We start from the raw sequence: 13023 nt of genomic DNA, 5'->3' as shown, positions 1-13023 counted from the left end.
AGCTGAGAAGGTGGGGCGGGGCTTGAGGGGAGGAGCTCAGAGGGAGGAGGGCGGGGCTTGGGCTGGGGCGCTAGCCTTGGCGCTCCACGGGCTAGAGCACGGGCTAAAGCGCGTGTCGGCCCCGGCGAGGCCGCTGGGTTTCAGCCGGGTGGCCCTTTCCCTCAGGGCGGAGGCCGTCTTCGACCCTTCGGACACCTGTCTCGGTAGGTCCCTCGTCACATACTTGCTTGAGAGCCTATTCAGTGGGGCCTTGTCCGTGGCAGGCACCGTCCTAGGCTCTGGAGGAGCCAGGGCGGCCGTCAGGAACCGGGCCCACAGCAGGTGAAGCTGCGCGGCCGACAGTCCCTCAGCAGTGAGAGGAACTTGTTCTCCCAGACGAGGTGGAGTAGCGGGAAACGAGGGAAAATGTGTGAGTTACTGTGGCCGGTTAAGTCGTGTGGGCTCTGCCTGGAGGGAGGGAGGGTTCTTTTCCGGTTCGGGTTCGAGTAGGCGAACGTGACCGTAGCTGAGATCCACACAGCACAGGCTTTATTCAGCGACCAAAGAACGGAGAAGCGGGAACTGAGTTCACGGGTCAACTTCTGCCCGCCTGGCCGTGTCACCGTAGGGTAGGTTCTTGTTTCCTCACAGAATTCAGAGCCCCACACGGAGGCCGCGGAGGCGAAGCGAGGGTTTACTGAGCGACCGCACGCTATCGGGAGGGAGGGCGGGCTGCTCGGGTGAGCAGCTGCCCTGAGTTTCTTACCGCGAGTTGGTTATATGGGGCGCGGAAACAGCTGGGAAGAATATTCATTACAGGGTGGGACTCGGGAGACTTCTCTCGATCTTATTTCCCTTCTCCGCCTCCCCGAGGACGGGGGAGTTTTGGTCCTCTTTGGTCTTTTCAGGTCTGTCGTGGCTTCAGGTGCAGGATGGGTACTGCCCCGGTCACAGTGTTAATTCTGTTGTAATGAGGGCATAATGAGCAGAAGGTTACTTTCGGACGCTGGAGGTTCCTGCCTTTCTTGTTTGCCTCTAGGACCCCTGTGGTCACAAGATGTATGGTTTCCTGTCAGACTCCCATGCCTCCTTTCTCTGCTCTGATCTGGCCAACTGCCTGCTCTAACACTGGCCCCCTCAAGGAGTTTGGACCCTTAAAATCTTTTAAGGGTCAAAGGGTCGATGGTCCGTCTTCTGAAGCTGCTTCAAGCCGAGCAGGGGCATTGTGCCTACCTGTGGGGTCCAGACCACCTTGCCATCTGTCAGAGATAGGGGTCTCGGGGTCATTGGCAGAAGCAGGGATGGAGAGTGGGGAGTGGGAGGCTGCAACCCTGTCCAGGTGATGTTGATAGTCCCCATCTTCATGTGGGCTGGGTTGAAATCCCTGGCGTACCATCATCTGCAGGTGAAACTGTTGTAATCTGGAGGAAACAAACTTAACACGCAGGTTAAAAAGGCAGGGGCCAAAAATCAGTAAAAGTACATTGTGATCAGAGGTCCAAGTAGGCGTAGGAACCAGGGGTATGTAATACCCCTCTGACTACGGTCCCAATGGAGTCGGCGCTGGGGTTACCCTTTCCAAAAGTGTATAGCCATTGAGCCTGTTTATATACCTTTTGGATATCATCTACCATCTGGCCCATGGCGTTGATGTAGGTGCAACACGTTTTATTATTGTGCATACCCCTCCCTTCTAAGCTAGGAGATAACCCAAGGCCAGTCTTTTACCATCACCACATTTGCGAGGGAGTTAAGAGAGGTTGAGAGTCTGGAGAGTGCATTCCCCGTGCTCCTGGCCAGAGTAGGTAGAGTAACTGACAGGTTACGAAGCATTGCCTTGTGGTATGCAAAGCCTCCCTGTGGGACCACCAAGCCAATAGCAGCTCCAATTCCTGCCAGGAGGAGGCCAATCGCACGCTGGAGCCAGGGATGGGGAATGGAGATATTATATATGGATATTACCCCAGGGGCTAAAAAGGCGAGTGTGTAGGATCCCATGGTTAATCTTTTATGTATGCATTGGTACCCCATGGCTCAGAGGGGATTCACATAGATGGGACCCTGCAGCCTTCCTTTTGGGTGGCCACAAATTATGATGTGTCCCCTTGGAGCACATAGCCATGTCTGGGATCTGTTTTCCTGAAGAAGCTGGCTCTGCCAGGTGAGGTTGGGATTCGTTGAGCAGGTGCAGCTGGGACTAAGTGGCCCTCCTCGGATCCCCACCTCAGGCAAGTGGGTCTTATATGGGGGAAGAGGTTCCTCTTCATGTGAGGCAGTCACGTTATATTTTGTGAATGGAGGAGGTAGAGTGCCCGCTTTCCAGTTTCCAAAACGGGGGTAGGTCGTGGACTCCCGGGATCCCAGGGATGCCAGACATGTCCAATGGGTGGAATTCTGTGTCTCATCTAGCTCTGTTGAGGTCACTTCAGGTGTCCACCTTTTGCATTTGTATCTTTGAATAGACCTTCAACATATGGGTTGTGTCCTACCCCTAAAGATGGCTGTCAGATCATGCAGTCTTGAAAGTTTGAAGATATGATCCCTGTGGGTTTTAGAGAAAGGCTGGGTACTTTACCAGTCAAGTTAATGCAAATGACTGAGGACAGGTTAAAGCATGTCCAATTGACTGTGGAGAGAAGCACTTCTGTGGGTGGGTCCCAAGACCAATTGGACTGGTTAAGAGTATAGAGGGAGGTGTTGGCCGAGGCTGGGTAGAAGATGGGTCCCCCTGGGGCCTCATGGGGGTTGGCATGGCAGACCCAGCAGTTAGTAAGATTTTCAGTTTTTCCTATGGTGGAGGAAATTTGTACTATGGAGTTGCCGCTCCATCCCCCTTGTGCAGATATCCACAGGAGGGAGAGAAATTTTAGGGTGAATAATGGCTTCATGGTGGCGGTGGCGAGCTAAAAGTGAACAGTCTTCTTTAAACCCAGCATGGACAGAGGAGTTCTTCCCTGGCAGGGGTGGTTAAGTGAACTGGTAAAATGTAAGTAAGAGAATAATAGCAAAAATGGTGAGTAAGAGTCCAACCCACCAAATCATTTTACTTATCTGCCAAAGATGTCTGTCCTTTGAGTATATATTCAACTTCTTAGTTTTTAAATAGGAGCCTCAGGCCTTTGGTGGGCTCACAGGTCCAGTTGGAGGTGTCTTCCTGTTCATAGCCAGGGTCCTGTTTGGACTCAAGAGGAACTGGCTTGATTTGGGACAGGTGAACCCAACTGTTGATCCCTTGTAATTTAACTGCAATAAGGGTGCTGAGAAGGACCTAGTAAGGGCCCCTCCACTTGCACAGTAATTGATCAGAGGGGGACGCTTCTCTCCATGTTTTTAGGAGGACAAAATCTCCCAGCTGAATATGAATGGCGTCAGTTTCCTGGCTGGGGGCCTGATTTCCATATTCTGAAATCGCCTTTTGGACCAGTCCCAGATTAATTAGGTACTTAATAAGCTCACTGGTTTCAGTATCCACCAAAATGTCAGAGGATAAAAAGGGCCTACTATAAGTCATTTCAGACGGGCTGATCCGTAGCCCCGTTTTAGGTGCCCCCTTGATTCTCAAGAGGGCTATCAGTAAAAACTTTGTCCAAGGTTCTAATGTCTCTCGAAAAAGTTTAGCCAGGATTCTTTTTAAAGTTTGATTTGCCCTTTCCACCTTCCCTGATGGTTGAGGCCTCCAGGCAGCATGGAGGTGGTAGCAAATGCCTAGGGCAGTAGAGATTTGTTGGGTAACCCTAGCCACAAAAGAGGGACCGTTATCACTTTGTAAAGACCGTGGAAGCCCAAACAGAGGAATTATTTCCTTTAGTAATGCCTTTATTACCTCCTGAGCTCTCTCGGTCTTAGTTGAAGGCTTCCACCCATCTGGTAAAAGTGTCAATAAAGACCAGAAGGTATTTATATCCCTGGGAGGATGGCATCTGGGTAAAGTCTATTTGCCAGTTCTCCTCTTCTTTGGATGGGCTGGAGGAGAGGTGGAGGCCTTAGTTTTCCCCCTGGGTTATTATGGTAACATATATTACAGAGCTCTGTGACCTCTAGGCTAGTCTGAGAAAGGCCCATGCCAGAGAAGACTTTTTCCACCAGGCTAGTCAAAGCATCCCACCCCAGATGAGAGAAGTCATAGAATGATTTTTAAATATTCCATTGTAATGCTCTGGAGAGCATTATTGTTTGTTCCTTAATCCACAGCCATTGGGGCCTTCTTGGTATCCCCTAGTTCAGGCCCACTCTATTACCTTGATTGTGTACAGGGGTGACAACAAAGTGGGCTGGGGGTTGATTATGAGGAAGTAAGGTGGCCTGAGCTGAAGGTGTTTTTTGGTTTTTGCTTTTTGAATTTTATTGAAGTATAGTTGATTTACAATGTTGTATTTCTGCTGTACAGCAAAGTGACTCAGTTATGCACATATATACATTCTTTTTCATATTCTTTTCCGTTATGGTTTATCATAGGATATTGAATATAGTTCCCTGTGCTATACAGTAGGACCTTGTTGTTTATCCATTGTATACATAATAGTTTGCGTCTGCTAATCCCAGACTCCCAACCCTTCCCTCCCCCACTCCCCTCCCCCTTGGCAGCCACAGGTCTCTTCTCTATATCTGTGTGTATGTTTCTGTTTCATAGATATGTTCATTCTTGTCATATTTTAGATTCCATATATAAGTGATATCATACGGTATTTGTCTTTTTCTTTCTGACTTACTTCGCTTAGTAGAATAATATCTAGGTCCATCCATGTTGCTGCAAATGGTATTATTTCATTCTTTTTTTGTCTGAGTAGTATTGCGTTGTGTGTGTGTATACGTGTGTGTGTGTGTGTGTGTGTGTGTGTGTGTGTGTATATATCACATCGACTTTATTATCCATTCATCTGTTGATGGACATTTAGGTTGTTCCCATGTCTTGGCTGTTGTGAATAGTGCTGCTATAAACATAGGGGTGCATGTATCTTTTTGAATTATAGTTTCGTCCAGATATATGCCCAGGAGTGGGATTGCTGGATCATATGGCTACTTTATTTTTAGTTTTTTGAGGAACCTCCCTACTGTTTTCCATAGTGGCTGCACCAATTTACATTCCCACCAACAGCGTAAGAGGGTTCCCTTTTCCCCACACCCTCTCCAGCATCTATTATTTGTACACTTTTTTGATGATGGCCATTCTGACTGGTGTGAGGTGGTACCTCATTGTAGTTTTGATTTGCATTTCTCTAATAATTAGTGATGATGAGCATCTTTTCATGTTCCTATTGGCCTTCTGTATGTCTTCTTTGGAGAAATGTCTATTTAGGTCTTCTGCCCATTTTTTGATTGGGTTGTTTGTTTCTGTGTTATTGAATTGTATGAGCTGTTTGTATATTTTGGAAATTAAGCCCTTGTTAGTCACATCATTTGCAAACATTTTCTGCCAGTCTGTAGGTTATCTTTTCATTTTGTTTATGCTTCCTTTTGCTGTGCAAAAGCTTTTAAGTTTGATTTGGTCCCATTTGTTTATTTTTGCTTTTATTTCTATTGCCTTGGGAGACCTAAGAAAACATCTGTATGATTTATGTCAGAGAATGTTTTGCCTATGTTCTCTTCTAGGAGTTTTATGTTGTCATGTCTTATATTTAAGTCTTTAATCCATTTTGAGTTTATTTTTGTATATGGTGTATTCTAACTTCGTTGATTTGCATGCGACTGTCCAACTTTCCCAACACCACTTGCTGAAGAGACTCTCTCTTTCCCATTGGATATTCTTGTCTCCTTTGTTGAAGATTAATTGACCATAGGTGTGTGGGTTTATTTCTGGGCTCTCTGTTCTGTTCCATTGATCCATACATTTGTTTTTGTGCCAGGACCATGCTGTTTTGATTACTGTAGCTTTGTAGTATTGTCTGAAGTCTGGGAGGGTTATGCCTCCTGCTTTGTTCTTTTTTTCTCAGGATTGCTTTAGCAATTCTGGGTCTTCCATGGTTCCATATAAATTTTAGGGTTATTTGTTCTAGTTCTGTGAAAAATGTCAGGGGTTATTTGATAGGGATCTCATTAAATCTGTAGATTGCTTTGGGTAGTATGGCCATTTTTACAATATTAATTCTTCTAAGAGCATGGGTTGTCTTTCCATTTCTTTGAATCATTTTCAGTTTCCATTACCAATTTTTTTTTTTTTTTTTGGTAGAATTTTTTTTATTGTAGTTGATTTACAATGTCTTAATTATTGTACAGCAAAGTGATTCTAAATGTATATACATATATATATATGTATACACACACACACACACATACATATGCATTCTTCTATTTTATATTCTTTTCCATTATGGTTTATCATAGGATATTTTTTTTTAAAAGATTTATTTATTTTATTGATTGATTGATTGATTGATTGCTATGTTGGGTCTTCGTTTCTGTGCTAGGGCTTTCTCTAGTTGCGGCAAGCGGGGGCCACTCTTCATCATGGTGCGCGGGCCTCTCACTATCGTGGCCTCTCTTGTTGTGGAGCACAGGCTCCAGACGTGCAAGCTCAGTAATTGTGGCTAACGGGCTTAGTCGCTCCGCAGCATGTGGGATCTTCCCAGACCAGGGCTCGAACCCGTGTCCCCTGCATTAGCAGGCAGATTCTCAACCACTGCGCCACCAGGGAAGCCCATAGGATATTGAATATAGTTCTCTGTGCTCTTCAGTAGGACCTTGTTGTTTATCCATTCTATATATAAAAGCTTACATTTGCTAACCCCAACCTCCCACTCCTTCTCTCCCCCAGCCCCATCCCCCTTGGCAACCACCAGTCTGTTCTCTATGTCCGTGATTCTGTTTCTGTTTCATAGAAAGGTTTGTGTCATACTTAGATTCACATATAAGTGATATCATATGGTATTTGTATTTCTTTTTCTGACTTACATCACTTAGTATGATAATCTCTAGTTGCATCTATATTGCTGCAGATGGCATTATTTCGTTCATTTTTATGGCTGAGTAGTATTCCATTGTATATATGTACCACATCTTTATCCATTCATCTGTCGATGGACGTTTAAGTTGTTTCCATGTCTTGGCTATTGTGAATAGTGAGTGCTGCTATAAACATAGGGGTACATGTATCTTTTTTTTTAAAAATAAATTTATTTATTAATTAATTTATTTTTGGCTGCATAGGGTCTTCATTGCTGTGCGCGGGCTTTCTCTAGTTGCGGCGAGCGAGGGCCACTCTTCGTTGCAGTGCGTGGGCTTCTCATTGCAGTGGCTTCTTTTGTTGCGGAGCACAGGCTCTAGATACGTGGGCTTCACTAGCTGTGGCTCGCAGGCGCTAGAGCGCAGGCTCAGTAGTTTTGACACTCGGGCTTAGTTGCTCCGCGGCATGTGGGATATTCCCGGACCAGGGCTCAAACCCATGTACCCTGCATTAGCAGGCGGATTCTTAACCACTGTGCCACCAGGGAAGTCCTGCATGTATCTTTTTGAATTATAGTTTTGTCTGAATACATGCCCAGGAGTGGAATTTCTGGATCATATGGTAATTCTATTTTTAGTTTTCTGAGGAACCTCCATACTATTTTCCACAGTGGCTGCACCAACTTACATTCCAACTAACAGTGTAGGAGGGTTCCCTTTTCTCCACACCCTCTCCAGCACTTTTTAAAAATATATTTATTTATTTATTTACTTTGGCTGTGCCGGGTCTCAGCCGCATCACGTGGGATCTTCACCACGGCACACGGGTTCCTTAGTTGTGGCATGCTTGGTTGCGGCATGCAAACGCTTAGTTGCGGCATACGTGTGGGATCTAGTTCCCCAGCCAGGGATCAAACCTGGGCCCCCCTCATTGGGAGCATGGAGCCCTACACACTGGACCACTGGGGAAGTCTGCAGCATTTGTTATTTGTAGACTTTTTAATGATGGCCATTCTGACTGGTGTGGGCTTGTACCTCATTATAGTTTTGATTTACAGTTCTCTAACAATTAGTGATGTTGAGCATCTTTTCATGTGCCTATTGGCCATCTGTGTTTCTTCTTTGGAGAAATGCCTAGTTAGATCTTCTGCCCATTTTTGGATAGGGTTGTTTGTTTTTTTGTTGCTGAGTTGTATGAGCTGTTTGTGTATTTTGGAAATTAATCCCTTGTCAGTTTTATCATTTACAAATATTTTCTCCCATTCTGTAGGCTGTCTTTTCATTTTGTTTATGGTTTCCTTTGATGTGCAAAAGCTTGTAAGGTTAATTAGGTCCTATTTGTTTATTTTTTGTTTTTATTTCTATTGCCTTGGGAGACTGACCTAAGAAAACATTGGTACGATTTATGTCAGAGAATGTTTTGCCTATGTTCTCTTCTAGGAGTTTTATGGTGTCACATCTTACGTTTAAGTTTTTGGCCATATTGAGTTTATTTTTGTTTATGGGGAAAGGGTGCGTTCTAACTTCATTGATTTACATGCAGCTGTATGACTTTCCCATTACCACTTGCTGAAGAGACTGTCTTTTTCCCATTTGATATTCTTGCCTCCTTTGTCAAAGATTAATTGACCATAGGTGTGTGGGTTTATTTCTGGGCTCTCTATTCTTTTCCATTGATCCATATGTCTGTTTTAGTGCCAGTACCACTCTGTTTTGATTACTGTAGCTTTGTAGTATTGTCTGAAGTCTGGGAGCGTTATGCCTCCTGCTTTGTTCTTTTTCCTTAGAATTGCTTTGGCAGTTTGGGTCTTTTATGATTCCATATAAATTTTAGGATTATTTGTTTTAGTTCTGTGAAAAATGTCAGGGGTTATTTGATAGGGATCACATTAAATCTGTAGATTGCTTTGGGTAGTATGGCCATTTTTACAATATTAATTCTTCCAATCTAAGAGCATGGGATATCTTGCCACTTCTTTGAATCATCTTCAATTTCCTTTATTAATGTTTTTCAGTTCTCAGCATATGTCTTTCAACTCCTTGGTCACGTTTATTCCTAAATATTTTATTTTTGGGGGTGCGATTTTAAGAGGTACCATTTTATTATATTCCCTTTCTGATATTTCATTGTTGGTGTAAAGAAATGCAGTCCGTTTCTGTATGTTAATCTTGTGTCCTGCTACCTTGTTCTATTCGTTTATCAGTTCTAGTAGTTTTTGTGTGGACTCTTTAGGGTTTTCTCTGTATATTATCATGTCATCTGCATATAATGACAATTTTACCTCTTCCCTACCATTTGAATACCTTTTATTTCTTTTTCTTTTCTGATTGCTGTGGCTAAAACTTCCAGTACTATGTTGAATAGAAGAGGTAAGAGTGGGCATCCTTGTCTTGTTCCAGATTTTAGCGGGAAGGCTTTCAGTTTTTCACTGTTGAGTATTATGTTGGCCATTGGTTTGTCATAAATAGCTTTTATTATGTTGAGATATGTTCTCACTATACCTACTTTCAAAACGGTTTTTATTATGAATGGATGTGGAATTTTATTGAATGCTTTTCTTGCATCTATTGAGATGATTGTTGTTTTTGTCTTTTCTTTTGTTGATGTGGTGTATCACATTGATTGATTTGCATGTGTTGAACCATCCTTGTGACCAACTTGGTCATGGTGTATGATCTTTATGTGTTGTTGGATTCAGTTTGCTAATATTTTTTTTTTGAGAATTTTTGCATCTATATTCATCAAAGATATTGACCTGTGATTTTCCTTTTTGGTGGTATCTTTTGTGTGGTTTTGGTATCAGGTTGATGGTGGCTTCATAGAATGTCTTTGGGAGTGTTCCTTTCTGTTCAGTTTTTGGAAGAGTTTGAGAAGGATCTGTGTAAGTTGTTCTTTGTATGTTTGGTAGAATTCACCTGTGAAACCATCTGGTCCTCGACTTTTGTTTGTAGGGAATTTTTATTTTTTATTTTTATTTATTTATTTTTAAAATGTATTATTTTTAAAAATTTATTTTATTTATTTTGTTTTTGGCTGCATTGGGTCTTCATTGCTGTGTGCGGGCTTTCTCAAGTTGCGGTGAGCGGGGGCTACTCTTCATTGTGGTGCGTGGGCTTCTCATTGCGGTGGCTTCTCTTTGTTGTGGAACACAATCTCTAGGCATGTGGGCTTCAGTAGTTGTGGCACACGGGCTTTAGTAGTTGTGGCTCGCAGGCTGAGTAGTTGTGGCTCGCGACAGCTCCTTTTATGATTCGAAGATCTTGGATCATTGTATATTCCCCATTTGGTTTGAGAACATGTAGGATTGGAGTATTACAAGGAGATTAGCATGGTAACAAAAGCCCATATTTGATGAATTTTGAGATCAGGGATTGGAGGCCTCATCAAGCCTCTGGCTTTGTGGGGTATTAATGCTTGGAAGGGAAGTTATTAGCCTCCTTTAAGGTGATTTTCACAGGAGTGGCAATCTTTGCCTGTCATTAGATTTCCTGGTCCCAGACCTGTGGATGTATGAGTTCTTTAATTTCTGGGGAAATATTTTGAGCTGGACTGTCCATGTCTTGTATAATGCATAGTCTAGCCAAAAATAGGTCTTCGTTTTGGTTTTCAGGGACAGTAAGAGTCACTTACTCAGGGAGAGAAAGATTTGGAAGAATGAAATCTCTTCCTAGTAATGGGCTGGGGCGTTCAGGCATGACCAAAAACTTGTGAGTTATAAGAGTCTTTCCCCAGGTGCAAGTTAGAGGGGTGGTGAAATGTTTTCATTTTGGCCTTCCTTCTCCCCCAACAATAGAGCAGGTTTTGGGGGCAAGGGGCCTAGCATGAGAAGTCAGGACAGAGTAAGTGGCTCCTATGTCTAGTAGAAACTGGACAACCTGCCATGTCAGTGGTCACCTGTGGTTCCTCCCATGTGATAATGACTTTCTTCTTGGGAGGTCCCAGGTCCCATCAATCAACCACTGCCATGACTGGCAAGGGGGAATTTCCCCACTCCCTTTGGAGCTGAGGGCATTCCCTTCTCCAGTGGCCCATCTTCTTACAGAGTGGGCATGGTGTCTTGGGTGGAGGCTGGGACCTGTTTTCTGGGCATTCCTTGCTCCAGTGTTTGGGGCTCCCACAGTTAAAACAGGCTCCTTTACCTGGCGGAGGTCTTCTGGGAGTGCCTTTGGGGTGACCAGGAGGTGAGTTAGGTCCTGCCATGATGGCTGCCAGAAGCTTGGCTTGCTAATGGTCCCTTAAGTCACGCTGTCCCTTCCTTTCCTCCTCAGCCTGGTCTCTGTTGTTAAAGACACTGAAGGCCATATCAATAAGAAGGTTGCAAGGGGTTTGGGGGCCCCATGGCAAGCTTTTGACAGATGTTGGGGGCTGACAAGCTAATGAAATGGGTTGCAAGTACAATGCGTCCCTCAAAAGTGTTTGGGTCAACAGTCATATACTTTTAGAGGGCATCTACCAGCCTGGCCTGAAATAGGGCTGGATTTTTGTCCTGACCTTGAGTGATCTCTTTAACCTTATCATAAATGACAGGTTTAATTATGTATAGTTTCATCCCTTCAGTGAGGCAAAGGATCATGTGGTCTTTTTTAGGGATACCAGTTTAGCCTGGCTGATACTCCCAATTGGGATCAATCAGCGGCACTGCCATCATGCCCACAGGATAATGATTGGGTGGGGCAGCGTGTAGTCCATCAGCATATGCTTGAGCCTCTGCCCAAATGTAGGTCTTTTCCTCAGGGGTGCAGCAGTGGGAAATGGCAACATTCAGGTCCTTCTAAGTGAGGTCGAAGGAGAAAGTTAGTCCCTGGAGTTCTTCAGTGAATCAGCTAGGGTCCTCCAAGAATGGGCGTAAGCGGTTGCAGCACTGGTTAAGGCTGGACAAAGAAAAGAGCGCAGGCTTAGTAGTTGTGGTGCACAAGCTTAGTTGCTCTGCGGCACGTGGGATCTTCCGGGACCAGGGCTCGAACCTGTGTCCCCTGCAGGCAGATTCTTGACCACTGCACCACCAGGGAAGTCCCTGTATCATATTTTAGATTCTACATATAAGTGATATCATATTTTTTTAATATATATATATATATATATATATGTATATATATGTATATATATATATATATCGCATCTTCTTTATCCATTCATCTGTCAATGGACATTTAGGTTTTTTTGTGTGTGTGTGATATGATACTATGTTTTTATTTTTATTTATTTATTTATTTTATTTTTTAAAATAAATTTTTAAAAATATTTATTTATTTTATTTTTAAAAATATCTTTATTGGAGTATAACTGCTTTACAATGTTGTGTTAGTTGCTGCTGTACAACAAAGTGAATCAGTTATATGTATACATTTATCCCCATGTCCCCTCCCTCTTGAGCCTCCCTCACGCCCTCCCTATCCCACCCCTCTAAGTGGTGACAAAGCACCGAGCTGATCTCCCTGTGCTATGCGGCTGCTTCCCACTAGTTATCTATTTTACATTTGGTAGTGTATATATGTCAGTGCTACTCTCTCACTTCGTCCCAGCTTCTGCTTCCCGCCCTGTGACCTCAAGTCTGTTCTCTACGTCTGCGTCTTTATTCCTGCCCTGCCACTAGGTTCATCATTACTGTTTTTTCAGATTCCATATGTGTGTGTTAGCATACGGTATTTTTCTCTTTCTGACTTACTTCACTCTGTATGACAGACTCTAGGTTATCCACCTCATTACAAATAGCTCAATTTCATTGCTTTTTATGGCTGAGTAATATTCCATTGTATATATGTGTCACATCTTCTTTATCCATTTATCTGTCGATGGACATTTAGGTTGGTTCCATGGCCTGGCTATTGTATATAGTGCTGCAATGAACATTGCAGTACATGTATCTTTTTTTTTTTTTTTTTTAAATGAAAGCTTCATTTATTTATTTATTTTTATTTTTGGCTGTGTTGGGTCTTCGTTTCTGTGCAAGGGCTTTCTCCAGTTGTGGCAAGCGGGGGCCACTCTTCATCGCGGTGCGCGGGCCTCTCACTGTCGCGGCCTCTCTCGTTGCGGAGCACAGGCTCCAGACGCGCAGGCTCAGTAACTGTGGCTCACGGGCCCAGTTTGCTCCGCGGCATGTGGGATCCTCCCAGACCAGGGCTCGAACCTGTGTCCCCTGCCTTGGCAGGCAGATTCTCAACCAC

The 13023-nt window shown here is 43.9% G+C and overlaps 1 protein-coding gene across 2 annotated transcripts in view; it reads left to right on the top strand.

Annotated features, from left to right (window-relative positions):
* The first annotated feature begins 114 nt into the window (after nucleotides 1-114).
* PRELID3A (PRELI domain containing 3A) overlaps nucleotides 115-13023 on the top strand; it is a 75692-nt gene continuing 62783 nt past the window's right edge. Inside the window, exon 1 of one of the 2 annotated variants that reach the window (XR_011076348.1) lies at nucleotides 115-203. The gene's annotated coding sequence lies outside the window, so the exon portion shown is untranslated. The remainder of the gene's footprint in view (nucleotides 204-13023) is intronic. The other variant, XM_068563599.1, reaches the window with a different exon arrangement.

Source organism: Eschrichtius robustus, chromosome 14 (assembly GCF_028021215.1).
Source record: "Eschrichtius robustus isolate mEscRob2 chromosome 14, mEscRob2.pri, whole genome shotgun sequence".
Lineage (NCBI taxonomy): Eukaryota > Metazoa > Chordata > Mammalia > Artiodactyla > Eschrichtiidae > Eschrichtius > Eschrichtius robustus.
The sequence above is the reverse complement of the archived record's forward strand: the minus strand, read 5'-3'. Positions and strand labels throughout refer to the sequence as shown.